Here is a 20129-nt window from a genome sequence, read left to right as displayed (position 1 = left end):
CAGAAACAGGTCGCCTAGCACCCATGCCTCCAGACAGCATCACCTTCAGCCTCTCCGGAGATTCGCTCACTGCCCCTGAGGGCAAAGCAGGCTGACCACAGCCAATTATGACTATCAAGGATCTAAGACAAAAAGCTCACAAAACAAATAGGAAACTTAGGAACAAGTTTTTCTAAATCACAACCTAAGAAGAAAGACACTGACCACCCCACCCTGTGTACCAGGAATAAGACAAGAATCAGAATCTTTTTAAATTTAAGAGGTCCCATTTGTTTATTCTTTCCTTTATGGCCCTTGCTTTAGGGGACATATCAGGGAAGATATTGCTGTGTGGAATGTCTGAGACTTTCCTGCCGATGTTTTTAATCAACAAAAGAAAAAAGCAGACAAAATATAACCAGAGACATTGAAATTAAGAACAATCTAACAATAGCCAGAGGGGAGGTGGGAGAGGACAACGGGGGCGGAGGTAGGGTTTTCAGGAACTACTATAAAGGACACATGGATGAAACCTAGGGGAAGGGTGGAAGCAAGGGAGGGAGATGGGTTTGGTGTGGGGGTGTGGCGCGGGGGGAGTGGTGGGGGAGAAATGCAGACAACTGTAACTGAACAACAATAAAATAATTAAAAATAAATAAATAAAAGAATCAAAGTAAAGAAGAATCAAAGTGCCCTGAGTAATTTAGAGTGAGGGCAATTAAGAGTTGGCCGGGGGTACTGAGGCAGGCTTCCGATTTCCTTCCTCCAAGGCCCCTCAGCAATAAACACATGAACCTCTGGCAGGATTTGTTTGCGAGGTCGATGCATAAAGGCAAAGAAACAGACTCTGTCGATTTCTCAATCTGTGGTTACAGAAGTTCAGACTGACTTTATTCCAAGAGGAAAACAGCAACTGGCGACTAACCCGGTTCTCCCTCACTATCCTAACTTCCAGTGACTGGGGCCTTTTAAAAACCTATCACCTATAGCTACAGGTTGCAGTTTTCAGAGTTCAAGGTATACAACGGACCGGGCCTGGATTGCTGAGAAGGGGACCCAGGGGGAAGGAGCAGGAGGACGTGAATCAGATTCCTTCCACTTTGGAGGAACAGGTCTCTTTAAAGAAAGACCACTTTCTCTAGACCTGTCCCATAGAGAGCCACCGGCCACGTGTGGCGATGTCAATCTGAGTTAATCAGGGATGGAGTCTCAGGAGAACACGGGACACAAGCAGTCCTGAGCGTAAGGCCAAATCTTCCTTTCATTTCTCTAAGGTTTCAAGAGTGGTAACACATGACAATGATTTTTTTCTTTTAAAACAGTCCGTTTTCCTTTCATGTGCACAGAAAAGTTTAGGAAGGTACACACCAAATGACTAACAGTATGACTGAGAGTAGAACTATCCCTGTGGAAAACAAAGAAACCACCACATGTACCCACCGGCTTCATACACGACCTACAGGTGGGGCAGGAGGCCACAGGGCAGAAGGAGAATGAAGGGGACTTTCATCTGTTCCTTTATCCACATCTGGGTTGTTGCAACTTTTTTCTTTCATGAGGGTGCTTTAATTTTTAGTGTAAGAAAATTAATAAAGAGACCTAAAAATAAATAAGCGAGCAAATAAACACATGGATCCAAAATTCTAGCCAATCTCGTTTTTCTTCTCCAAGAACAAAGATTGTAAAGAATACTGAACGATGTTTGTGAAGAAATCTTGACTGCTTTCACCTGCCATATGTTTGGCTGGGTCCAAAGCAGCTGGCGTGGCATTGTTTACCCACAATGTTTGCGTGAATTTGGTTGGCTTGTGTCCTGGGCTGTGCGATTCTAAAATTAGCATAACACCAGCTGGGAACATTCATTCTCCTCCTTCACCCTCAAGGCTGGGTGGACAGAGATTTGAGTTCTTTGCTTTGCCTGGTGATTTTCCTCGCCTTCAAAGGCTAACTCTTGGTCTTATTTAGGGGTCAAATATACTGAGGTGCTGAGTTTGCTCTTTATCAATAGGGTCAGACAGATATGAAACGTGCTACCCTGGAAGTGTGGCTGATCCATTCTGCTGCCTGCAAGTATTTAACTCCAATGTCTAGCAATGTGCCAGAATGTTTTATCATTCTCTTGGTCAAGTTGTCAATTTTCTTTTCTTATTTAAAGGAAATCCATAGTGTTATTAAGCTAAAAAAATCATATGCTGAAGTGTTTTCTCAACTGTGTGTCAACTTACATTTGCATTTAGCTCTTGATGAATTATAAGGAATCATACCCACTAGCTGGGAAACTTTCAAACTTATTTCCTAGTAAAAAGATTTGACCCTGGTTGGTGTGGCTTAGTGGATTGAGCATGAGCCTGAGAACCAAAGGGTCACCAGTTCAATTCCCAGTCAGGGCACATGCCTGGGTTGCAGGCCAGGTCCCCAGTAGAGGACACATGAGAGGCAACCACACATTGATGTTTCTCTCCCACTCTCTCTCCTTCCCTTCCCCTGTCTCTAAAAATAAATAAATAAAATCTTTTAAAAAAGATTATCTATCTATCTATCTATCTTGCCTGTGAAGAATAAAGGGTAAGTTTTCTGGAGAAGGTGAAGGATAGAAGGATTTTCTATCCTTAGATAGAAAATTAAAGCATAAATCCTATGAATGAAGAGTTATGTGGAAGGAGGGTTGGGTAGGAAGAGCTTCAGTCTGTAGTACAGCTCTGAGAAAGTCTCTGCCAGGACCATGGGGAGCCTAGAGCAAAGGCAGCCCACTGGGCAGAAGTAGCCCAGTGCTAGTTTTCCTCCCCCCGGCTCCCATACACACACTGCACTCAGCCATTGGCGGGGAGCAGCAGGGAAGCCCGGCCTCGGTGTGAATGGTGGAGTGGACCCGGTCAGGGGAGGCAGCAGGAGGCTGTCACCCGACAACACCCCCCACAGCACGTTCTCTGGAGGGAGATCTGAGAGGTGCACTGTATTAGTTTTCTAGGGCTGCTATAACAAACACTACAGCCTGAGCTGCTTAAATGAATTTTCTTCCAGTTCTGGAGGCCAGAAGTCCAAGATCAAGGTGCCAGCATCTGTTGTAGGACTCTCCCCTTGGCTTATAGATGATCACCTTCTTCCTGTATTGTCACATCATCTGTCTTCTGTATGCATCTGTGGCCAAATTTTCCCTTTCTGTTAAGGGCACTAGTCATACTGAATTAGGGCCCATAGTGGAGAATGACCTGATTTTAACTCAGTTACCTCTGTAAAGACCCTACCTCCAAATAAGGTCCCACTCTGATGTACTGGGAATTAGGACTTCAGCATACAAACTTGGGGGGACACAGCGCAAGGAATAGCATGACCGCCATGGTCACCACGTTCCTCCCTCACACCACGCAGCTTCCCTTCTCCACTCTGGGTGGGGACAGCCTCCCAACATCTCCCATTGGCTTCTCTTCCTGAGGAGGAACAGAGAAGAGGGCAATCAGTGAAATAAACTGCAGCCCCTGTGTCTGTGGTGAGACTCAGGCAGCACCCGGCACGCCTCCGCTCCCTCCACCACTCTGCAGTCTGAACCCTCACCTCCCAGCCATCACCCCAGCAGGTGTCTGTGGCTCCCCTGAGCGTGAGGGATTTGCCCAGACTAATTACCCTCGGTGAGGCTACTATTGAGGGCAGTGTAATCTGAAGCAAAGACATTTTTATTCTCCACAGAACTGCTTTCAAGACTTCATTCCCTTAAATTATATCCTTGCTGGGAACATCAGAGAAGCAGGACCCTGTGGAGGCATGCAGAAATTGAGGCCACTTTGAATTTTTACATTTTCAAAGTATGGGAGACCATTTCTACGAGAAATAAAATTCCGAAAAGTGGTCATGGTAGAAGGGCAGAGCAGAATATGAGGTTCCCGGTTCTGATCTGGGGGCATTTCCAGTTCCTGTTTCCCATTCTCCCTTTTTGCAACAACGAGTACTAGGCCTTTGCACAGCCCGCTAAGTTGGAGAGAACTTCTTACAACATGAATTGGCTTTCCTTCTTTCTACTTTTCTTTGAGTAAGAATTATTTTAAAATAATAACCTTTTCTATATTTGTGGCTAAAAGAGGAGAATCAAGCAGGAGTCTGATACTTACTGATAGAATTTGTGCTCTGGATTCTTCTTTCAGAATTTCTCAGTTTCATCAAAAATACAATTTCAAAATACCCAGGTTACAATCAATTAAATCTGGGGGGAGGTGGCATAACAATAGTAAAGTTTTAGATGGGTTGCTTTCAGCTACAAGAACACCTCTGTCAAGGTTGTCCAGAACAAAAAGGAACTTCATAGTCTCACAAAACCAGAATCTGCGAGGTGAGCAGGCCAGGCTGGCGCTGGATCAGTGGTCAACAGCATCATTAAGGACACTCTTTCCACTTCACCCCCACCCGGTTTCCCCTAAGGTCCCATTGGTCACGTGTGCATGTTCTAGGTGCAAGGGACTCTGGGAAGGGGATGCATCTCCAGCCTCTTCCAGGAAGGAAGACCAGTGGGAGTAGGTAGCCAACAGGTCTGTCGCACAGAAGCTGATGTGACCAGAGTCTCCGGGAGCAAACTATTAGAATGCTGTCTCCTCTACTTACGACCACTGCAAATTTGAGCAAGTTGTTCCATGCCATATTTTCTCCCTCCTCTGTGTGAGCTAAATGCAGCAATACACGTAATGCCCTTTTAAAACTATCTGCCACATGGTGAGTGTTAAACATCATTATTATTTGCACATTTAGAATCACAGGTCTCCTGAGGCCTGGGGTTCGTCCACATGCTCTGGCTAAGAAAAATGACAAATAATTTGGATTTAAGTTGCCTTAATGTTAAGTTTTTATAGGACCATAACCACTATTGTTATGTTTGACACTTCAGACTTAATGCTTATTATTGTTATAATTTTTTTTTCAAAAAGCTCTTAGATGGCAGCCTTGTCTATTAAACTTATTTCTGAAGGAGCTCTCAGGTAGGAAAAGTGCCTGTGGGTCCCCCGGGGGCAGCCAGCCTTGCCCAGGGCTCCGCCCGCTTCCTCTCTCCCATAGTCCCCCTCGGCACCTTCACCTGTGTTCCTTGCTCTGTTCTCATTCCGGCTTGTACCTCTCACACCGTCCTATACCTCTTCTCAGCTCGGTTTCCCAACCCTCTGGCAAATTTAGGGAGAGGGCAGAAACAAGCTATTATGATTTTCCTTTAAAACTTGATACATTTAGTGGGATCAAAATTGGCACAACCACTCTGAAGTGCAACTTGACACATCAAATATTTAATGCATAATTCCCTTACCCCAGCAACTCCACTTCTCTGAGTGTAAGCGATAGAGTAAAGCTCATAAAACATTGCTTGAATTAGCAAAATTGTAGTTAACAACCTGTGTCCATTAATAGTAAAAATATTAAATAGTTACTACCTTTTCATATAATAAAATTTCCATACTGGAATATTTTTTGAAACATGAGGGATCTGTATGTACTGACATGAAAAGGTACCCAAAATACATTTTCATTCATTTTAAATTTGAGTTTAAACAAAATACAGACCATTGCTCATATTGTATCGGTTCTTTATTTCTGCGTAACACACCACTCCAAAACCTTTACTGCCTTAAAACAACAATCACGTACTTAGTCATGATTCTGTGGTTTGGCGACGTGCATCAGGCTCAGTAGGACAGCTATCTTTGCTGTAGGTGGTGTTGGCTGCGCTCATTTGCATATGTGAGGCCTAAACCGAGGACAGATCCTTCCGCATGGCCGATCTCTCTACCTGGACGATGTATCATCCTCACGAGCCTAGTCTAGGCTGTTCTTATGGCAACAGCATTCCAAGAGGGCGCCTGCAGAAAAGGCACATCTTGGGACCTGGCCTGGGGATCCCCACAGTGTCATTTCTGCCCACTTCTACTGCTGAAAGCCAGTTGCAAGGGCAGGCCAGAATCAAGGAGTAAGGAAACAGACTCCTCCTTTTAATGGAAGTTGCTGTGTCATAGCTGTCATCCAGAATGCCCCCCTATCATCCTCACTTCCTGGGATTCATGCCTTTGTATAGTCCCCTCCCACATTGAACCCGGCAGACCTTCGTGACCAATAGAAGATGGCAGAAGGGAGGGTGTGTGACTTCTGAAGCTAGGTCATAGCAGGCATCGCCTTGGACCATTCTCTACAGGGTAGGTCAGGCACCATGCCAGGAGGAAGTTCAAGTAGCCTGTGGAGAGGCCGGGATGAAGAGGAGCTGCGGCCTCCTGCCAACAGCTGGGGCCACTGTGTCAGCTGTGGGAGTGAGCCACCTTGGAAGGGAATCCTCGAGCCCCAGGCAAATCTTCAAGTGACTCTAGGTCCAGCCCACGTCTGATACAACCTTGTGAGAGCCCCGAAATCCCTCAGTTCCCAGAACCTCTCAGTCAAGCCACCCCATAATTCCTGACCCAGAGAAACAGGGACAGATAGGAAGTGATTAGTGTTGTTTTAAGCCACTCAGCTGCAGAATTTGTTCTGCAAAATTAGATGAATGCAAGATGCAAATAATTTGTAACCTGTGTGTACGTGTGTATACACGCACACACACACAAATGATAGATAGATTTATATATTAAATATATGTAAAATGATCATTCCTAGAAACTGGGATGAGAATTATACGTGTGCATGTCTAAGTATGTAAGTGTGTGTATGTGGCTGATGTTGGGCAGTAAGGGGCAGACAGGCTTATACTTTTTACTCGAGGTTCTTTTTTTCTTCACACTTGTTTGAGTTTTTTCACTAAGAGTGTTTTATATAATTGTTTAGGCAAAACATAATTTCTCTTGATACCTCAAAGTATTTGTATGTGCACACACATATGAGCGACTGGGCGGGGACAGAGGAAGAAACCCCTTCGGGAGTCTTTAGAGGCCGTCTGGCATGATTGCTCTGGACGCTTAAGGCCTGGTAGCTGTGCGACGTGCCCCCAGAAGATGCGCAAGCTCAACACAGGCCTGGTGTACAGAGACGAGCGCTCTCTGACCAAGCATGGAGACGATAGTAGTGAGGCAACTACAATGAGATTTAAGCATCCGTTTTCCTTTCAAATGAGATTTCCCAGAATAGACAACATCCCAGCAGTCACTGAAATACAATTAGCACAGCTGGATTTGGTTTAGAACACTAAGAATCTGTTTGAAAAAACAAACACAAAATGGGGTCCAGCTGTCGGAACCAGTTTAGAGAACTCCACGTTTAAAAACAAAATCCTTGTATGTTTTCCAATGGCTTTTTCAGTGCAGTGCAGGTTTAAAAAGCAACTGACCCAGGCAATGTATCAGGGCAATTAACCAGGCCTTTTCCACATAAGGAATCTAAAGCCTTTTGTCCTCCAAAAATAAAGATTAGTGTCATGGTATCTTGGGATTGTTTTTTCAAAAGTCCTAGATAATTCCATGAATTTTTTCCTGGATTGTAAGAAATCTGGAGTGTCCTCACATTGTTCTTCCCATTCATAATATTTATTATTGCTGTTTTATTTATGAGTAAGCGTTGACAGCATCCTCAGGGCTGGAAACAAAACCCTAGGGAATACTATAGTCCTTGCCCATCAGATAACAGTGTGGTTGTCTTCTCCGTTGCCGCTCTTAAATATGCAATATTTAGTACCGTCACATGCCATCGAGTCCTGGAAGAGGTAGTTTCACCTCAACGGGAAAGATCCCTAATGTTTAAAAGACATGAAATAAAGAAATCTATGTGTAAAGATGACATCTTCCCAACTCCTGGAGCATAACCAAATTACTTGGAATTTCTAATACTTGTAACTTTAATAGAAGAATTTCAACCTATGTGTCCTTCCTACTCTGATTAAAAATTTACAGATATTGCAAGTACAATTGGGTTTTTCTTGATATAATAATTTGTTTGTCCCTACTGTTTTTAGAGCATCCTCTGCCCCCCCCACTCCCTTCCATATGGTAGTCTGAGGCACCCTAGGGGTAGAAACATTAAAAAAGACAACATTGCCCTAGAGATAGCAAACTGAGTTTTCCTGGATCACAGTGAGGGGGGACTGCAGCCACCACCAGGCAGTTTGAAATTTACAGAGTTACAGGTCTGAGAGCTGAGTGTCCAGTTTGCGCGCTCAGCTCCAAGGGTCACTGTGGCTTTGCACAAACCCCCTACATCCTTCTAGGCCCGTTCTCCTCAATGAAAGGATACTTATTTGTGAGCAAAGCATTGCAAAACTATTATATGGATTGCAGACATGTAGACTAGAAACCCTAGATACAGAGACAGAATGCACGATGTGCATTTGATCAGTTTGACTCAAGAGCACAGCCATTTACTGTGAAATTCCACAGGGAGTGTGCCTAGGTTTTGTTGAAAAATATGGCATGTAGAAAAATTTCCTGGTAACACTGGTTTTGGAGAAAAGGCGAACACCTAGTTTACACACTTTCTAATTCCTGTGCGAGAATTATTTTGACATGCATTTACACATAGGCGTAGAAAAGTTCATGAAAGAAACAAATTAAAATATAACCCAAATTACTGAAGTTAGGGGGCAGGAGGTATTCCTTCTAGTTGAGGGAAGACATAAAGAGTGAAAAAACAATCTTAATCCAGCATGCACTTTAAGGAGCTGGACTGAGCGGTCTCTGTGGCCTTCCCGGAACCACGGGAACTGCGGTCTGAATCCTCCACCCAGTGAGAGGGAAGAAGATGGGAGCTAGAAAGCCCTGGCTGGGGCTGCCTGCAGCAGGGAAACTAGAGGCTGCACAGGGACCTCCTCCTGTCATTGGGCCCCAGCGCACAAGGTCCGTGGGGGGCAGGGAAATAGCCTTTGCTTTTCAGGACTGCAGCCTGGTACCTGGAGTAAGGGGGCCCAGGGAAGGGCATGCTCTGCCTGCCTCACCGGCCAGACCGGTCTCCAGTCCTACTGAGAGCAGCCCTGAGAGGCGGCTGGAAGCCGGTTCCATGTTGCTCTCTCTTGGGGCATGAGTCGGAAGCTGCTTCCGACATATACAGAGGAAAATAAACATCTCCTGGCTCTGCCTCAACACAAATAAATACAAAATCTCAGATAAAGTCAAGTTAAAGGAGTTCATTATCACCAAGCCCTTATTATGTGAAATGTTAAAGGGACTTATCTAAGAAAAAGAAGATAAAAACATGTATAGTAAAATGACAGCAAACTTACAATTATTAACAACCACACCTAAAACAAAAACAAACTAAGCAAACAACTAGAACAGGAACAGAACCACAGAAATGGAGATCACATGGAAGATTAGCAACAGGGGAGTGGGAGAGAGAGGGGGATAAGTAGCATAGATGGTAGGTAGAAAATAGACAGGGGGAGGGCAAGAATGGTATGGGAAATGTAGAAGCTAAAGAACTTATAAATATGACACATGGACATGAACTAGGGGGGAAATGTGGGTGGGAGAGGTTATGCAGGGTGGAGGGGAATGAAGGGGGAAATGGGACAACTGTAATGGCATAATCAATAAAATATGTTTTAAAAAAATACAACTCCTGCGTGAGTAAGTGATCTCGTAGCCCTGCTCAGAGAGAGGTGAGATGTAGGGAGGGCGTGGCTGGTGATGAGTCACCATATGTAATATTTGACAATTCATATCAAACACAAAACAGGTAACTCCCACTTAGAAAGAGTTTTTGCTCTGAGAAATGTTTTTTAGTATGTTGGCCATGGGAATTTGGAACACAATCCCCGCCGCCCCCCCCCCCCCCCCCCCCCCGTAAACCGATGTACCGATGTTCTAAATCTAGGTGGTATTTTGTTTCCCAAAGCTGGTCCCCACACACTTTTGTAACGGCATGGTTTCCACTCTGCTGTACTATTTTCTCAGGGGACGAAGTACAAAAACGAACGCGGAAAGCCAGAGGACATGCTAGTCCTGGGCCCACTCCAGCCCCCTCCACCGGTGTCCCTGGGCTGTGCCACAAAGACGGGTGTATCAGGGTAAACGATATATTAAGCAAATAAGCAAATCAATAATATTCTTATAGATCATATCAAGTACAACAAAGGAAATGGGAGAGAGGGTTCTCTAGGAAATGATCTTTGAGCTGAGGCCTGGAAGATGAGTTAGGAAGAGAGAGGGAGTCTGTGGTTTTTGCGGGGGAGGGGTGAAGGTCAGTACAAGCCAATCCCAGAAGAGCGAAGCTGTGACTTGAAGAAGCCTTGTTCAAGAGATTGACAGCAAGTCACGCTGCTGGAGTGTGCTGAATGGGGAGTGTCGGGGAGGTAACATTGGAGAGGTGAGTAGGGACCAAATTATGCCAAACCCTGAGAACCACGTCAGGCTTTTGTTTTTTTTACTTTCTTCCTTAATGCAGTGGAAAGCCTTGAGGCTTGTAGATAGGCTAATGGCATAACCGGAATTACTTTTTTGAAAGTCTGGTGGTGCTGGAAGGTGGAGTACAGATCTGGTAGAGGGACCGAAGGCAGGAGAGAAGCGGGAAGACCAGCTCAGAGCAAACTGCAGCTACCCGGTGCTGGCAGCAGGGGTGCTGAGGTTCTGCTGGTGGAAAGTGGAGGTGCTGTGTGCAGCTGCTATAAATTTTGGAGGTGGGACTGATAGGAGGTGCTCAGTTCAGGGACAGCATGAGGGACCGCAGGGAGAGGCTGAGGAGAAGGGACTCTCTCGCAGGCCGGAGCACTTGGTGGGTGGGTGGAAGGGCCATTTGCTGAGATGAAAGCAGAAAGAGATGAAGAGCTGGCTTCGGATGTGTGAACTCGGAGATGGCTGTGAGGCGCTGAGAATGGGTTTGGAAGCTCAGAAAAGAGGTCTGAGCCAGAGATATAAACGTGGGAGGTGGTGGCCCAGATGGTGTGAGTGCCTCGGGTGGGGCTCTAGGCCCCTTGCTGCCTCTCCATTGTTGTAGGGACAGGCGGCAGACTATCCCCTACACGCTTAGAGGAGGAAAAGGATGGCGGTCACTTTCAAAGAAATCACGTTCCAACTCCTGTGCGGAAGAACCCATTTTCAGCCTGAGCGGTTTGTGCGAGTGCGGAGGGGCCAAGATGAAGCTAGCTCAGGGTCTAGGAAATACTGAAATGGCTCCGCTCTGACTTTGCTTTCCTCAGAGTTAATACCCATTTCTCAGAATGCACCAAAAATGAGCACATTTTCTCTGAATGTAACTGGGCATGTTACTTTTCTGAGACCCTCCAAACAATGGGCCATTTTTCCTAGTGCGGTGAAGCTGTGCTTGCTTCCCCATCGTGATAAGGGTTTTTATTCGCATCTGGACATTTCTGCTGAGCTGGAGCCTGTCACTCACCTGGAACCGCCCACACCAAATGGAAAGGACACTCTAGAGTCACGGAGTTTGAGCGGGCTCAGGGCTCCAGGCCGTCAGCTGCCAGGGAGTGAGTAATCCTGGCTTCGGAAAGGGCACATGTGTAAAGCTAAATTAATATGTCCTGTTTTCCATCCATGGCTTCTCTCTGTTTCCAGTTTTAAACTCAGCGGCCTTGGTTACATGACCATGCAAAAAATATTTTTGGAGTCGCGTGTGTGTTTATCGTCAATCCCAGAATGGACGCAATTCTTGGATCTCATTTCATCAGTCCTGACCCAGATGCTCACAGGAGAGGAAGGAGAAGTAAAGTCCATGTACCTTACCTTTCTGAATGAAACAGCTTGGCGTTTCCAACAGGCCCCGAGTCTGCTGTCTTTATTTCCTAGTGGTGAAAAGCTGTGAAGCAGATGAGGAACATGAAAGCCTCCATGACATCAACTCCTTTCCAATGTTTTGGTTTTTTGTTTCCCATGATAAGGTTGAAAAGGCCCATTTGACTCTTACAAATTGCCTTCCCTCATCAAAGAACTCCGAGCCCAGAGTCTATAAACATATTTGGACACTGTGTTTAGTTGTAAACCACCAGGAAAGAAAAATGAAATGATATCTAAACTAAACGCCCAGCCCCTTTCTAATCTGCTTTATTGCCATAATTCCAGTAAGTCTGGATTCTCTGCTAAGAACAAAAAGCTGACCAACCTCAAGTTTAAAGGCTTACGTGGCCCCAGAGCAAAACTCCCTAAAGCTGCACCAAATCAAATCCAGGGGTAACAAGGATGAGTAACAACTGCCCAGATGTCGCAACTTTCATATTTACAAAAACAGACAGCGTGGACCCCGCCGGGAGGCATCTCCTTGTCCCCTAATTAATGGTTTTACTTTCCTCTGACCAGCTGTGAGCTGCCCCGGGAACGGCCCTGGGCTAACAATGGAGCTGAGATGAGGACAATAAAACAAAAACTTGCACAATGACCTGAGGACTGAAAACACCTGTGCTGATTTCTTCTCACCAAGCAGAAGTTTTCCGGGCTGGGAACCGAGTGTCATTCATCCCAGGGATTATTGATTAAAAGGAGCTTGGAGCTGTTAGGCTCCCAAAGTCAAAAGGACGAACACCATCAGGCCATGACCAAAGCAAACCCAGAGGCCAAGAAAGTCACAGTGCGCTTGATTTCAGTGAAGAGGAATCGCAGTGGAGAGCCAGGCGGCCACAGCCTGTACCACCCTGGATTAGAGAGGAGAGAGGGCACCTGGGCTAGGAGTGCTCCATGTACAAGTGACATAAAGATAGTATTCATTCACGGCTCGGGGGAGAGGGCGCTTACCTAACCAACGATCCGTGTTTCTGTCTAGGATTCTATCCCCAGAGCTAAGAGTGTGTTAAGCAAGCCCTTTGACCAGCACCAGAGCCGTCAGTCCGCAGACGTGCTCCCGCTGACCGGTGGGAAAAGTGAGATGCAGAAAAGCACACATCCAGAAAGGCAGGGTTTACATGTTTTAAATGTAGCTGGGTCACTTTGCAGGAGCGACTTAATCTCTCTAATGCTCAATTTAGGCATCTATAAAATGGGAATGAGAACCATAGGATTATGTTGAGACCTACATGAAATCATGCAGGTCAAGCAATTAGCACAGGGCCTGGCAGACAGCAAGCACGTGCTAAGTGTTACCAAAGATGTTGCTGCTGCTGCGGACTTTTGTTGAAGAGTAAGTAAAAGAAATCCTATTTAAACAATAACTCTGTATCTGCAGAGATAAAAGCCTTAACTAGCATCAGCCATAAACTTGGTCAGTTTCTTTGCCTACAAACATAAGCCAATGTTCAGTTATAAGAGACACTGCATGTGGAAAAATCTTTGTAAGTTTGGCAAGGCATTGGAACAAGTCAGAATTGCCTGATTTGTCCAATATAGATTTCAGACAAATGTATACATGTCTCTTCTCATATTTAAAAAGAAAAAGATGCCCAGGATTCTGAGACCTGTCCAGATCCCAGCTTGATGATGTCCCAGGACTCATGATGACCTGATGGTGCAGTGACCCTGTGTTTATTTCCCTGTTGATTTCCCTTCCCAGCCCCAAGCTCATTTTCCCATTGCCCGCAGGAAGGCAGCGCCAGGGGTGCGGCAGGCCTGACTTGGCAGTCCTAAAGGTGAACAAAAGGATCCCGGCTTTTGGCGAGAGCAAAAGGAAGCTGGAGCGGGCCTCGGTCACATCCAAACCAGAGCAGAGTTGTCACTGATGCTAAGGACAGCCTGCTCTGTGGGGGGCTGCTCTTCCTGGAAACTCCCTAGAAGCTGCCCTGAGGTTTGTAGAGCGGTTGTGTCTGTGACACTGTGGGTTACGTGTGTGCAGTGTGGTGAGCGTTCTGGGATCGCGGAGGAGACTTGCAGAAGACACGGAGGGAGAGATTTACCCGAGTATACAAAGTGAAGTTCATGCGTGTCTGCAAGATAGGACGGAGGAAGGAGAACATTTTCCTTGGCTGCTGCTGAGTCAGAAAAGCTCAGCTCCCAAGTGGACTGTCCCCAGAGGCCTGACCCCACTGGGACCTGACCCACAATGCAGCAAAGGTAAGAGGCCTGGTTCCTACACCAGGTGGCATGCATCCGATGCAATTTGAGACAAATTTGTGCCTTGATTACCCCAGCCCAGCCTCCACCCTGCCCCTCCCCACCGCACAGAATTGCTGAGAAGAACCTAGAAAATAGAAATATCTAGTTATGTCTTTTTTAAAATACTCTAAAAAGACCTCAGGATATTTGCTCTCCTTATGTCTGGTTTTTTGTTTTTAATGCACTGGTCTTCATGGAAGCCTTCTTCCTTTACTTTCAAAAATAAAAACTGCTTTTTAATTTAATTTTTTTTCTTCACCAAACGGGTCAGTAAAAATGTAAGCAATCCCACCAACGGTGACTGGGCTTACACAGTGTCGTTCCTCATCAGCCACACACCGGTTTCGTCCCTACTGCGGGACTAGGCGTTGCCTTTGCCGTTTTACTCGTGCGGACACTTAGGGCCAGAGCCGTGGTGGCTTGCCCAACAGCAGGTGCGTAGGTAAGTGGCAGGCAGCGTATTCACTCTGTTCCCGCCTCTTTTCAGTGGAATGATGACTCTGCTCTCTGTACCAAGTGCTGATGGCATTCTCTGCCACAAATTCTGGCAGATGGGCTGGTGAGAGGATGACATTTTAGAAGCTAGAACTCTCCTGGAAAATCCAGAAAGAGGTCGTCACAGTGTCCAGTACAATATACCATCTTATTAGTTATTCCTGTTTACATCCATCTCTGGGCATTGGATGCGATTTAACAAATATTGATAAACGTTGTCCCCTGTGCCCAACACGGGGTCACAGGTCAGGGTGTGGTGCAAACTACAGGCTCGAGGAGTGCTGAAGGCAGCGTGCAGAGAGGGGCTGGGGGTGGAAGCGGTGTGTGAGACAACTCTCCACAGCAAGTGCGTGTCACACTCGGGCTTAGCGGAAAGCGGGGGCTTGAACCAAGGGAGAGCTCCTCTGCCTGCACAGCATCCTGTACAGGAATGTGCTCAGAGCGGGGGCAAGGGGACTGGTGGGGGAGGGGGAAGAGCACAGCCTGGGATGTAGACCACCTGGATCTGAATCCTGGCCTCACCATCTATTAGCTCTGTGTCCTGGGGTAGTTAACTCCTGTAACCTTAGTGCTGTGATACATAAAATGGGAATAATGGTAATACCTACCTCATGGAATTGGCTGAAGGTTTAAATGAGATAATACATGTGAGGCCTTTGGTGCACCTAAGTGCTCAGTAAATACTAACTGTTGTAATGGCCACATGCCTGGCCTCATGGGACACACTGGGACCACAGGAAGGAAGGGCCCTACTCTCAGTCTGGTCAGGACATGGTGAGTTAGTGGTATGCAGTTGATTACATGCAGTGTGATAAGTGCTCTGGGATGATGGAGGAGGGATCTGCTAGGTCCTTGAGATTTGGGGTGAGGATTCTGGGCAGCTGTTGGGAGAGGTGAGAGGAGGTGTCTCAGCAGGGGCCCTGAATGGAGGAAGGCGGCATAGGACAGTGGAAAGAGCTGCAAGGATTTGATTTTGAATCCCAGCTGTATCCACGGCCAGTTGCATAGCATAACTGTCTTAGTTGCTAGGGCTACCATCACAAAACACTACACCCTGGGTCATGGAAACAACAGACTTATTTTCTCTAAGTTCCAGAGGCTCGAAGTCCCAAGTCAGGAAATTGGAAGATTTGGTTCCTTCCAGGTCACTGTCCTTGGCCTGCAGGTGGTGTCTTCTTGCTGTGTCCTCACAGGTCCTCCCCCTGTGCACGGCCACCCTTGGTGACTCCCTGTGTGTCCACATTTCTGCTTCTCATAAGGACACAGTCAGATCGAATCAGGGCTCACCCTAAAGACCTCATTTGAACCTAATCATTTCTGTAACGGCTTTATATCCAAACCCAGTCCCATTCAGAGACACTGGACTTCAACATATGAACATGACAATGGCCGAGTTACTAAGCCTCGCTGAGCCTTATTTCCTCATCTATAAATTGGGAACCATATCTAATAAAGAGACCCATTATGATGATTATAAAAGGAACACAAAATGCCTATCCCATTTTCTGGCCCACAGAAGGTGTCCGATAGGTAGTGGTTATGGTTAGCACCCTGAGCCGAGCCTCAGATAAACATGGGGTCGGTCCCCTGCATGATTCTCATTCCAGATCAGCATGGAAGAACTGGCCCTTAGTTGTCCCACAGATGCCCTGAGAGATCAAGGGAGCCCTCCGTGTTTGTACTCTTCGGTTCTGGCAGACGAGTCCATCATCAGATAACAAATGGATGGCACGATGAGCCCCGCAGATCCCATGGGTTATCTCTGTCTAGTTATTCAGGAATCTGTTCATTCTTTACTCCATGCGTGGGGCGAGAGTACCCATGTCCCGCACCTCCGCAGAGAACCAGCGTGCAGCAGAGATACCCAAAGCATTTTGTCCACCCAAAGTGGCCTCTAGGCAGCCTGTCCTGGCATATCTGGAAAACATTATAATGTAAACCTAACATATTCATAACGTAGATGTAGATGTAGAATATGTGTATATATGTGTGTGTGTATATGTATAGTATATGTATATTGTTTTGAAAAATCTAACTTATAAAAGAGTTGCATGTACAGTATGGTACAAAGACTTTTATGCTATGTTATCTGAACCCTTTGAGAGTAAGCTACTGAAACGATGCTTTGCCTTACCTAAACACACTAGTGAGCATGTCCATTAGACAGGACATTCTCCTACGGAAGCACAAAATCAGGAAATTAACGTGGATCCCTTAGTGTTGAATACTATCTCATCCTCAGGCCCCGGTATGTTTTCAACTGTTACGGAATCCTCAGACCCATTCATGTTTAAGCCAGTTGTCCAAAAATATCCCTTCCAAGCAAGTGAGTATTTCAGAATGAGGCATTTAGTTGTGCTCTTAGTTGTCGTGTGTCCTTCGTCTGCTCCAGCCTGGGAACTTTCCTCTGCATTTCCTTCACTTTCATAACCCTGACACTTTTTTAACAATACAGGCCAGGTATTCTGGAGAGTGTCTCTCAACTTGAGTTTGTCTGAGTTTCCTCGTGCCTAGCTAGACTCAGGTTACACAGTTTTGGAGAGAATAGCGCAGAGATGAAGCTGCGTTCTTCTCATTGCAGCCTGTCGGGTAGCAGATGATTTTAAGCTTCACTGAGACCACTTGATGAAGATGGTGTCTGCCGGCGTTCTCCACCGTAAATCACTCTTCTCCCTTTTTCGGTTAATAAGTGTTCTGTAGAGAAGTGCTTCGAAAGTACATAAATATCTCACTTCTCATCAGAATTTCAATGTGTTCCTTTGACACGTTCCCATTATCTTTTCAGCACTTCCTGGTACATTAGCCTTTAAATCTGTTATTTTCCCAAGGAGTTCTAGTTCCTTGTAGTGGGGAATTATTTACGATCCAAAATCTGACTGCTAGGTGTGCCCATTGCTGATTGGGGCGTCACTGTTGCCTCACTGAGTGGGCAGAATCAGGACCTGTGTGTGTACGCATACATCTATAGTCATTTCTGTATTGATCTATATGTATTAAAACACGTAAACCCACACTGGCACTTCCAGTTCCAAGCCACCACCACTGGGTTCATTCCCGTTCCCTCCCTCTCCGCATTTGCAAGGCCCTTCTCTGGCACTAATGCAGCCAACTCCCATTGCCCTTACTCATCTGCTTATTTGATCAATGCCCCAAATGTCATCACCTGCAGTGGCCAGCGCTGCCCTCGTCCCCACGCAGATGCCCCCGAGTCATGCCTGGATCCCGACACTCAGGCTGTCCCCCTAGAGGGACACCTTCCTCTGCCCATCCAGGCCCTGGCACCTGTGCTGGGCAGCCCTTCTCTGTGGCTAACTTGCTTGCCCTCTCGGGGCCACCGTGTCTCCTCCACCCCGCACATTAGTGACTGCCTTGCTCAGCCCCATCTACTGGCTTAAAGCACTGAATTATTTAGAAGATGGGAAGACAAAGAACCCTTTATTTAATTTTGACATTTATGAAAAACCCAGAAGTCACTGTGACCCATGGTAACATTTGTGCAGGTTTATGTGTTCTCACTGTCTTCGATTTGTGGGGAGCAGAGCAGTCTCCATGCAGTTAGGGCCCGTGTCCCCAGTTCCAGACCCAAGGGCGTGAGGTTCACCCCGCCAACTGTGTTCACACAGTGCTCCTCTGACCCACACGGCGGTGGGCTGCCCGCTCTCTGCTCCGGGTACTGACAACATCTCCAGGGTGGGACTACTGCTTGGGAAATCACTGCTCCTCTCCCTTCTCCAGGTCCTCATCTAGGCTCCCCCTCAGTTATTTCCGCAAAGGCAGGTACTGAGCACTGACTGTGTACCAGGTACTTGGCTAGGTCATTAGATAGAGATTTAAAACCTTGGCCTCCACCCACAAGGAACTCTCTGTCCACAGTGGGAAGCAGACAGGAGTCAGACACCTACAGTTCCGTGCAGGGAAGTGCAATCAGAGCTGTCTCGACAGCCTGTCTTGGGAAGGCACCTGACCCAATGGATAGGAAGGAAGGAGACAGAGGCCAGAGGGGAATCCCAAGGGTGGGGACTAACAAAGTCGGGGAGGGTTGGAACGGAAGCACAGGCTGCTGTGTGTGAAGTGCCGGAGGCCAAGGGAGGGCCTGGCAAGGCAGGCCCAGGCTGCTTGAGGTGGGTCACTTGCATGCAGGGCCAATATGGCTGGATTCTAGACTTCAGAACAAGAGACTCTAGAGCCAAAGTTTGGGGTTCAAATCCTGGTTCTGACATTTACTAACTGTGTGGTCTTAGGCAAGTTACTGCCCCTGACTATAAAACTGGAGATTTAAATTTGTTCTTTTACATAGTCACAGAAAAATGCATATAAAATGCATGTAATAAACGTTGTGTTGTTATGATTTCCCAACAGGTGGCTCAGAGGGGATGAGGGCACTGGCAGAGCAGAGGCATTAAAGAAAACATTAATTAAAAGAGAGAAATATAAATGAATAGATTTGGGCGATTCAAAAGTAACCCCGTCTCATCACTAGAAAAAAAATGTGACTATGTAAGATAATGGATGTTAATTAGACATATGGTGGTGATCATTTTGCAATATATGTGAATACCAATCAGGGTGTTGTACACCTGAAACTAATATAACGTGATATGTAAATTGTATCTCAATTTAGAAAAGAAATTCTGAAGTCATTAAACATCAGAACTTTGCCACATTTAATGTAAGCGTATTTCACGGCTCACTGCTGTTTTTCTTTTGACATAATTTGGGGATGGGAAGCCACCATATCTTGTCCTTGTTTAGGTCTTTAAAGGTCTCAGCATCACAGAAAAGGCATCTTCTCTTCTACTGGTTTCCTGCTCACTGCGGTCCCTCCGGAGCGGCTACTGTCCTCACTCATTGAGTGCCAGGCCAACAGTAACTGTCATGATTGCCTGGCAAACCCGACACCAGCCAAGGCTACCCCCAGGCCGGAAATCCATTACTGTCAAAGCAGGTCTGCAGCCTGCCTGAGGAGGGGAGAGGTGAAAGGGTAGAGAGTGGGGTTGTCTTTGAAACCGTCCCCATCCTGTCTTTGGAGCAATGAGCCAGCCCCCTTTTCCCCACAGTCCCCGTGCCTGGAATGCTTAGGGGAGCTCCAAAAACAGAAGCTCAGAAATGTAGATGGCACCTGAATTCCGAATGGGGATTGACCGTGTCAGGCTTGATAAAGAAAACTCTGTGTGATATAGCAATCAATGTCCTCACCAACACGTGCACAGAAGTATGGTATTTCCTGCTGTTTCAGTCATTCATTCAAAACACCTTTATTGAGACACTAGCACAAGCACTGGTGATGCAAAAATGCCCTTTGGGGTTTTTTCACCCCTGGCACCTGTCTGGAGATAAAAGATGAGAGCGTACCTCCTCTGAACTAAACTTGGTGAAGGCTGTTACATGACAAGTCAAGATGATGCAGCGCAGACCCCTAGCACATCAACTCACTGAGTATTTAGAAGGATGGACAGGATGCCTGTCACTCAAACGATCTTCCTTCCATAAATCTGTCTTCTCTCAGTTGGCCAGGCAGATAGAAAGCAAAGAGTAGAATTAACAGTTTGTTGTGACATTCTTTAGTGGCAGCCACCCCTCTTGCTAAAAGGCAATTTTTAGCCCTGGCTGGCGTAGCTCAGTGAATTAAGCGAGGGCTGTGAACCAAAGTGTCACAGGTTCAATTCCCAGTCAGGGTACATGCCTGGGTTGTGGGCCATGACCCCCAGCAACCTCACGTTAATGTTTCTCTCTCTCCCTCTTTCTCTCTCC

Source organism: Phyllostomus discolor, chromosome 1 (genome assembly GCF_004126475.2).
Source record: "Phyllostomus discolor isolate MPI-MPIP mPhyDis1 chromosome 1, mPhyDis1.pri.v3, whole genome shotgun sequence".
Taxonomy (NCBI): domain Eukaryota; kingdom Metazoa; phylum Chordata; class Mammalia; order Chiroptera; family Phyllostomidae; genus Phyllostomus; species Phyllostomus discolor.
Note: the sequence above shows the minus strand (reverse complement) of the source record.